Here is a 7,866-nt window from a genome sequence, read left to right on the forward strand (position 1 = left end):
CACACACACTTAGTTGCTTGAACCACGTGCACTGAAATTGCGAGGTTATCGTAAAGTATTTCATTTGAATCACCCCACAAATAGCAAATTCGCCATAATATGCAATCAACAAATAGTGTGTGTATGAAGAACATTCATCAAAATTCGCCACAATATGTAACTGAAACAGTAGTGTCCACACGAAGAATATTCATCATATTTCACGACAATATGCAATTGAGCAAATGCAAGCTAAGTTCCATAGCTGTAAGACCGATATATGCAGTACATAATCATATAGTGTATGAAATACGAAGACATGACCACAAGGAAAGCAATGCATCCATCCATATATGTTTAGCTGATAACACTACATGAATGTGTACTTATTATCAGGGAATATAGATTGTGAAATCTTCGACGCCTTTAGTAGGCTTGATATAGTGTTTCACAAAGATGGTGCTGATAAATTTTCTAACATGCATCAATTCATTTGCGTCAAGCGGTTCAGAGTTCATCGGTACGAAGAACAACTGCATGACTTCCAGATCAGAGTGTGACATACGTGTGGAGTAGATGATAGTAATTAAGAAGCAGACTTACTAGTTCTATTCTGCCAGTATCCGCAACAGATAGAACATGTGTGCATAGGTTCATCATGTGTGTGCAAATATATTATCCGCATAGGGTGGTCCCTTGTTGTTGTTGAGGACACCGATTTTTTTACAGTATTAGTCATGTATTTTCCCTGTTAGGAACAAGCTAACCATTGTAAGTTCTTTCTTTTATTTTCTTTGGAGAGAAATCGAAAGAGGTTGACCTAGAAACTTGAACAACTTACTAGCATTTTCTGAAAATAACAGATTTCGTTGTCCTACAGGAGAAATGATCCCGTGCTGTAGAGGAAGTTGGCACTCGAACCGTAACCTTCCTAAATTTAAGTTCTTTGACAATACACTTGAAATGAAGATGAGTTGTCACATAGTCAATTCTTGAACCAGATGTGAACACAACATATTAACATCAAAGAATTCAATACCTATCCATGGAATCCTGAAGATGACTTAGATCCTGAGGATTATTTGACTCTCTCAGAGAACCCAGGTAGTAAACTATGTTGCATCCTAGAACAATGACCACCAAGATCCAGTGATGTCTATAGTTTAACAAAACATTGAACTTATAAACTTTGTCGAAAACTGAAAGACGATTAGTGTATGCGTGGTTGTATATTTAACTTCCTGTTCATGACATGGCCATATGAAGAATTCAACTCTTTGTAAGTCGAACAAGATCTTTGCGACATGATCAATGGAAGCCTTGCATGTCTCATTATTTCCTAACCAAATGTCGTTTGCTAAATCAGGATCTATGAAATATGCAAGCACACTTAATGATCTCTACGTCGTCAATCCCATGAGAGGAATAAAATAAAATTAACCTTTTTTCATTTATAGCCTTGTATGGAGAAGTTGATTAGAGTTTGTGAAGTACTTACAACAACAATCATTTGACAAGAGTGGCAGCAAGCTCATTGAAGTTGAAGAAGAGATGAAAGTCCTCGAATTCCACAGTGATGGTACCTGCAAGGTGAGGGAAATGCCAACTTTCATAGTGCACTTCCAGAATGTTATGATCTTCTGCTTCCGACATTCTGTCAATGCAATATTTATGTAACGTGCGAGAACTAGAACTGCACTCCTCAAAGTATTAGCCAACAAGAAATGGCTGGCCATGCTTGTACTTATGTGCTTCAAATGGGTCTACTTTCTTTATAGAAAGTAGCTGTTCAACTTCTGCTTCACACATGGTGTCAGAAGTGGGATTACCAAGCCCTTCGAAAAACATGTTGTTAATTTGGTTATGGGTGATGAATCTTTGTAGTAGGAGGTTCTTGGTCCCATCCCTTCTCGTTTTTTGGGGGCCCAACTTCATGTGTGCAACTGTGCCTGCTTTCATCTTCTTAGCTGAAGAACTTCTTCTTTGACATCCGGTTTCATGAACAACATGCTTGTGAGAAGCCTATGTAGGTATAATGGGCTGTTGAACACATGATGCTGATGTGACGGGATGCTGAGCTATAGTACTAGAAGTGAAGAACATTTGACCAGTCGTTGAAGCTATGTCGGGCTTCTGAGCAACTGGTGCGAACGTGTTGGTCTATTGATGCGACTGTGACAACTAGTTGGATTGAGAAGAAGGCAGTGTGGACACGTCGGTATGCTTATCAGGCAATTATGAATCGCTGGACTGATGAACAGCTGGTTCCTTACTTTCAGACCGCTTAGGAGGCGGTTCCGGACTTTTGGACTGCTTAGCAAACGGTTCCGGACTTTTGGACTGCTTAGCAGACATTTTCGGACTTTTACACTACTTAGGAGGAGGTTTGGCCGGGTTTGTGTGCTGAGCATGCAGTGGTGATGTGTGTGCACTTTCTACTTAGTGGCCGGCATCTAAACCAATGATACATGTTCAGCAGTTGTCGGCCTTGCCACACACTGCTCAAGAGCGGACAATGACCTGACCTGTACGGAAGGAAGTCGGGCGGGCTGATGATGGGTTGATGCCTCGGTCATCGGATTCCCAAGAGTATGTTCATCGGGGGAGTCATACAGGATCTACTATGGGGACAAGAGAGTCACTGGTTCAAGGCCAACATTGGTTGCTCTTGGGGGGGCTAGAGTGATCTCATCCAGGAAGTCTATTTCTTTCTCTAGCAACTGGATATAATTTAACCGTGTTTTTTCCAAGGTACTCTAATCATTAGGGTCCCCAAGGACATTCTTCATGGCAAAATTACTGAGTCCAAGCGTAGTTTCAGTCACGTAGCACTTCATGCGACCCGGCTTCAATGGCACATTGTCCACCAAGAGTCCCCCGTCCAAGTAAGGGTTTTAAACCCACACTATTGCACATTTTAAAGTACCTTGATAATGTTTAAGAATGGCCTACAATCTCCCCATGTCCATATAGATCACATATAGCACCATCATGTCTGATACATCTCTAACACATCTATAATTTTTGATTGTTTCATGTTGTGATATTATCATCTTAATATACTTTTTGGTTCATAAGGCACCAATTTATATTATTTTTGAGAACTAACCTATTAAGCAAGTGCCCAATGTTAGTTGCTATTTTCTGCGTGTTTTTTTTGTTTTGAGGTTTTTAGTAACAAACGAAGTCCAATTGCCACCAAAATTCTAATGATTTTTTCGGGACCACAAGAAGACTTGGAAGCTTCGGGAGGAGACTTAAAGCCAGACGGGGAGCCAATAAGGCAAGCGAGCGTGAACAGGGGGAGTGGACGTGCCCTGATGCCTTGTCGCCTCCCCGTGGCCCATCTTGCCTCGTTCTTTGTCCTATAAATTCCAAAATATTCTAGGAACCCTAAAGTTTTCGATGAAACACTTTTTACACCACTGCAGGCCTGTGTTACACGATGACCCCAGCTAAGGCTCTATTCCGGTGCCCTGTCGGAGGGTGTCGATCATGGAGGGCCTCTTCAATAACCTTGGCGCCCTCGTGATGATGTTTGAGTAGTTCACCATGGACCTACAGGTCCGTACTTAGTATCAAGATGACTATCTCTCTCTATCTTTCTTGATCTTCAATACAATGCACATCGCATCTTCGCTTTAATCTATGCGATGTAATTCTTTTGTGTGGTGCGTTTGTTGGCATCCGATGATTTGTGGGTTAATTTTCAGATTATTCATGAAAAATATTTGAATCTTCTCTGATTTTTATGATTCTTATTTGCATGATCATCATAGCTTCGTAAATCTATATGATCTATGGAATTGCTTTGGCTAAGTAGTTTGATCTTTCTTAAGTGGTAGATGTGCATTGTAGTAGGTTCAACCTAGCGATTTTCTATATCCCAGTGAGATAAAGGGGACAAGATGCGTCTGTGGGTTGATGCCACTCAGGATAAAACAATGGGGTTTATTCATATTGGTTGAGTTTACTTTCTCTACATCATGTAATCATTCCCCAAGCATTACTCTGTTTTACTTAATACTCTAGATGCATGCTCGATAGTGGTTGATGGGCGGAGTCATAGTAGTAGCCGCAGGTAGGAGTCAGCCTATTTTCTTATGGACGTGACGCCTACATACACATGATCATTGTCGGAAAAATCGGATAACTGCTTTTGTTCTATCAATTTCCCAAGAGTAATTTGTTTACCCACCGTATGTTAATTTCATGAGAGATGCAACTAGAGAACACTATGAACCCTGGGTATATTCACTTATATACTCAAAAATCTTATAATTTACTCTCTAATATTATTTTTCTTTTTTTACTTTGCAAGTCACAACTGTCTACAATTATCTACACACCTCATTCGCTTGCAAATAATGAGATCAAGGGGATTGACAACCCTCTTGCCCGCGTTGGGTGCAAGTTATTTGCTCTTTTTTGTGCAGCCGCGGAAGAAGGTTAAAATTAATATTCCTATTGGTTTGATAAACCTTGGTTTCTTATCAATGGAAATACTTAACCGAATTGTGTTGCGATAATTCATTCCTCCTCATGGAAAACCCAACACAAATTACAAGCATCAGGAAAGATTTTTGGCGCCGTTGTCGGGGAATATTATCACCATCTATCAACTAACTTCACACAAATTATCATTCAATTGTTATTCTTTTTATTTTTTGTTATATGTTTCTTGCTTAAAAAATAATTAAGAATACAAAATTATTTCCCTTTGCTTGCTTAGCTTGTCACTACTTTGCATTTTTGCTCTCTAGTTTACTTGTCGTGCTTGTTACTTTGATTGCTCGGTCACCATGTCTCAAGATACTACTAAGTTGTGTGAATTCTCAACTACTAATAATAATTATTTTATTAGGACTCCAATACCTCCTGCCACTAATGCGGATACCTTTGATATTAATGTTGCATTGTTGAATCTTGGTCATGAAAGAACAATTTTTGGGAAGTCCTAATGAGGAACCTGCTTCTCATCGTAATACCTTTGTTGAACTTTGTGACATGCAAAATAAAAAGGATTATGCTAATGATATTGTGAAATTAAAATTATTTCCTTTTTTCTAAGATATAAAGCTAAGTCTTGGTTTTCATCTTTACGACATAATGGTATTGGAACAAGGGATAAGTGTAAAGATGCTTTTATTGCCAAGTATTTCGCTCCTTTTAAAATCATCTCCCTTAGAAACCAAATAATGAATTTTAAACAGAAATATCAGGAACATGTTGCACAAGCTTGGGAGCGGATGAAATTAATGATTATAAATTGCCTTACTCATGGTTTAAACTTATTGATGATTATCCATATTTCTATGTAGGACTAAACTTTGTATCTAGAAATCTTCTAGATTCTGCCGCAGGTGGTACCTTCATGGAGGTGTCCTTATGAGAGGCCACCAAACTTCTAGGCAACATCATTGCAAACTATTCTCAATGGCATACCGAAAGAGATTGAACTTGTAATAAGGTTAATTCTATTTTGGAAATCTTTACTTTGGGTGAAAAAGTGGATGCTCTTATGAATTTGGTTGCTAATAAAAATGATCATGTTGATACTTATGACATGCCTTTGTCTACTTTGATTGAGCAATGAATTTTATCTCGCATGATAATTTCAATAAAAATTCCTACAGGGGTAATTTCAATGATAGGACATATCCCGATAATCCTTCTAGTGGTCATGGCAATTATTATGGAAATTCTTTTGGAAATCCATCTACCAATAATAATAAATTATCCTCAAACAGTTTTCAATACTATGCTAGAGGAAACGATGCATACGCTCGGAACTTTGGATAAGAATATGTATAAAATTTCTATTGATGTAGAAACTCTTAAAAGTAAATCTTTGCCACCCAAGCAAGATTTTAACGAGCCTGTTAAATCTATCAAAATATCTATGAATGAAAGTAGGGAGAGGACTGCTAAGTTGAAAGCTAAGCGGGAATTCCTAGAAAAAGCTCCCCACTCTTTTTTCGGAAAACCATGATGAAGATCTTAAAATTATTGACACTTATCCTATTTAATATTTATTTACTTTTCTGAATGTTAATGATAAAGGGAATGGAGATGAGTCAACTTTAGTTAGAGAGCGTCCCGTTTGCTTGGAGGGTGATGATTCTAATGCTAAAACTGAAAAGTGGGTTTGGAGAGGTTAAATCTTTACCTAGTGATGTGCCCACTATTTTGGATTACAAGGACGTTAATTATGAAATCTTCTCTTTAATGGAATGTATTTCCTTGTTGCAATCCATTATTAACTCACACAATTCTTATGGACAAAATAAAGCTTTCACTAATCATATAGTGGAAGCGATGATAAAAGCATATGATGAGAAATTTGAGCTTGAAGTTTATATTCCTACCAAATTGCATGAAGAGTGGGAACCTACTATCGAAATAAATATAAATAAATAGGAATGCAATGCTTTGTGTCACCTTGTTGCTAGTGTTTCAACAATACATAAATATCTATGTGATGTGCTTGGTCTCACTAATATTCAAGAGTGTTGCCTAAATCTGCATCTTGCCAATTCTAACATTAAGAAACCCTTAGGTAGAATTTATGATGATCTCATTATTGCAAATAAAAATTATGCACCTTTAGATTTCATTGTGCTTGATATTGATTGCAATCCTACTTGTCCAAAAATACTTGGAAGACCTTTCCTACGAACTATAGGTGCAATTATTGATATGAAAGAGGGAAACATGAGGTTTAAGTTTTCATTAAAGAAAGATATGGAACACTTACCTAGAAAGAGAATAAAACCACCTCATGAACCTTTCATGAGGTCTGCATGTGGATTGAGTGTCAAATATGACAACACTTGATCATAAGCATTATGCTTAGCTAGGGGCATAAAACTATAGCCCTTGTTGGGACAACCCAATAGTTATCTTTATTTTTTTCTTTTCACTTTCTCCTTAGGTGTGATTTCATTACTATGCCTATGTAATGATTGTATTTTTGTGTTTAAATTAGTGTTTGTGCCAAGTTAAACCTGTAGGATGACTTGTATGATTAGTATAACTCATACGGTGCAAAAACATAAACTTTCACATCTAGTGTAGAATTTCTATGATTTTACGGAAACGTCTTTTGAGCTGAAATTTAACATAGTATTTCTGTACAAATTCCTAAGGTGTTCCTAATGTTTCATAATTTTGGAGTTTTATAAGTATAGGTCATTACAGATTACTACACACATTTATGTTTTAGACAGATTCTATTTTTGCTTGCATAGTCTGCTTGTTTTGATGATGCTATGGATTGTATTGGGGGGGTATAAGCCATGAAGAAGTTAGGTTACATTACCTATTATTAAATAAAAATAAAAATAATCAATTTTCAACATTACCTAAGTATTTTTTATGTTGCTTATACTAACAGATCTCACAAAGTTTTGTTGAGTTCTGTGTGATTGAAGTTTTCAAGATTTGGGTGTTATCGCGATGGACAATGGAATAAGGAGCAGAAAGAGCCTAAGATTAGGGATGCCAAATGAACCCCAAGGTAATATTCTAGGAATACTCAAGCGTCTAAGCTTGGGGATGCCCCAGAAGTCATCCCCTCTTTCGTCTCAATCCATCGGATATGTGAGCCTAAGATTAGGGATGCCAAATGTTAATTAAGCTAGTCCAAAAATAATAAGTATCCAATAGATGATAATCAAAACCATCATGTGGCACATAAAGAGAAATTGTGGATTAATGATATTGATGTGGTAATATGAAAATGGTGTGAGTGCATCATTGTTGATTTGTAGAAGTAGCGGTATTAAGAGGTGTTAATTCCTTGTTTCTATGAATATTAAAAAGGCATGGTAAGGATATGTGAGCATTTCTATTCCTCGTTGAAAGCCCCCCGACCCTCTCCCTCGG

Source organism: Hordeum vulgare, chromosome 1H, assembly GCF_904849725.1.
Source record: "Hordeum vulgare subsp. vulgare chromosome 1H, MorexV3_pseudomolecules_assembly, whole genome shotgun sequence".
Classification (NCBI taxonomy): domain Eukaryota; kingdom Viridiplantae; phylum Streptophyta; class Magnoliopsida; order Poales; family Poaceae; genus Hordeum; species Hordeum vulgare.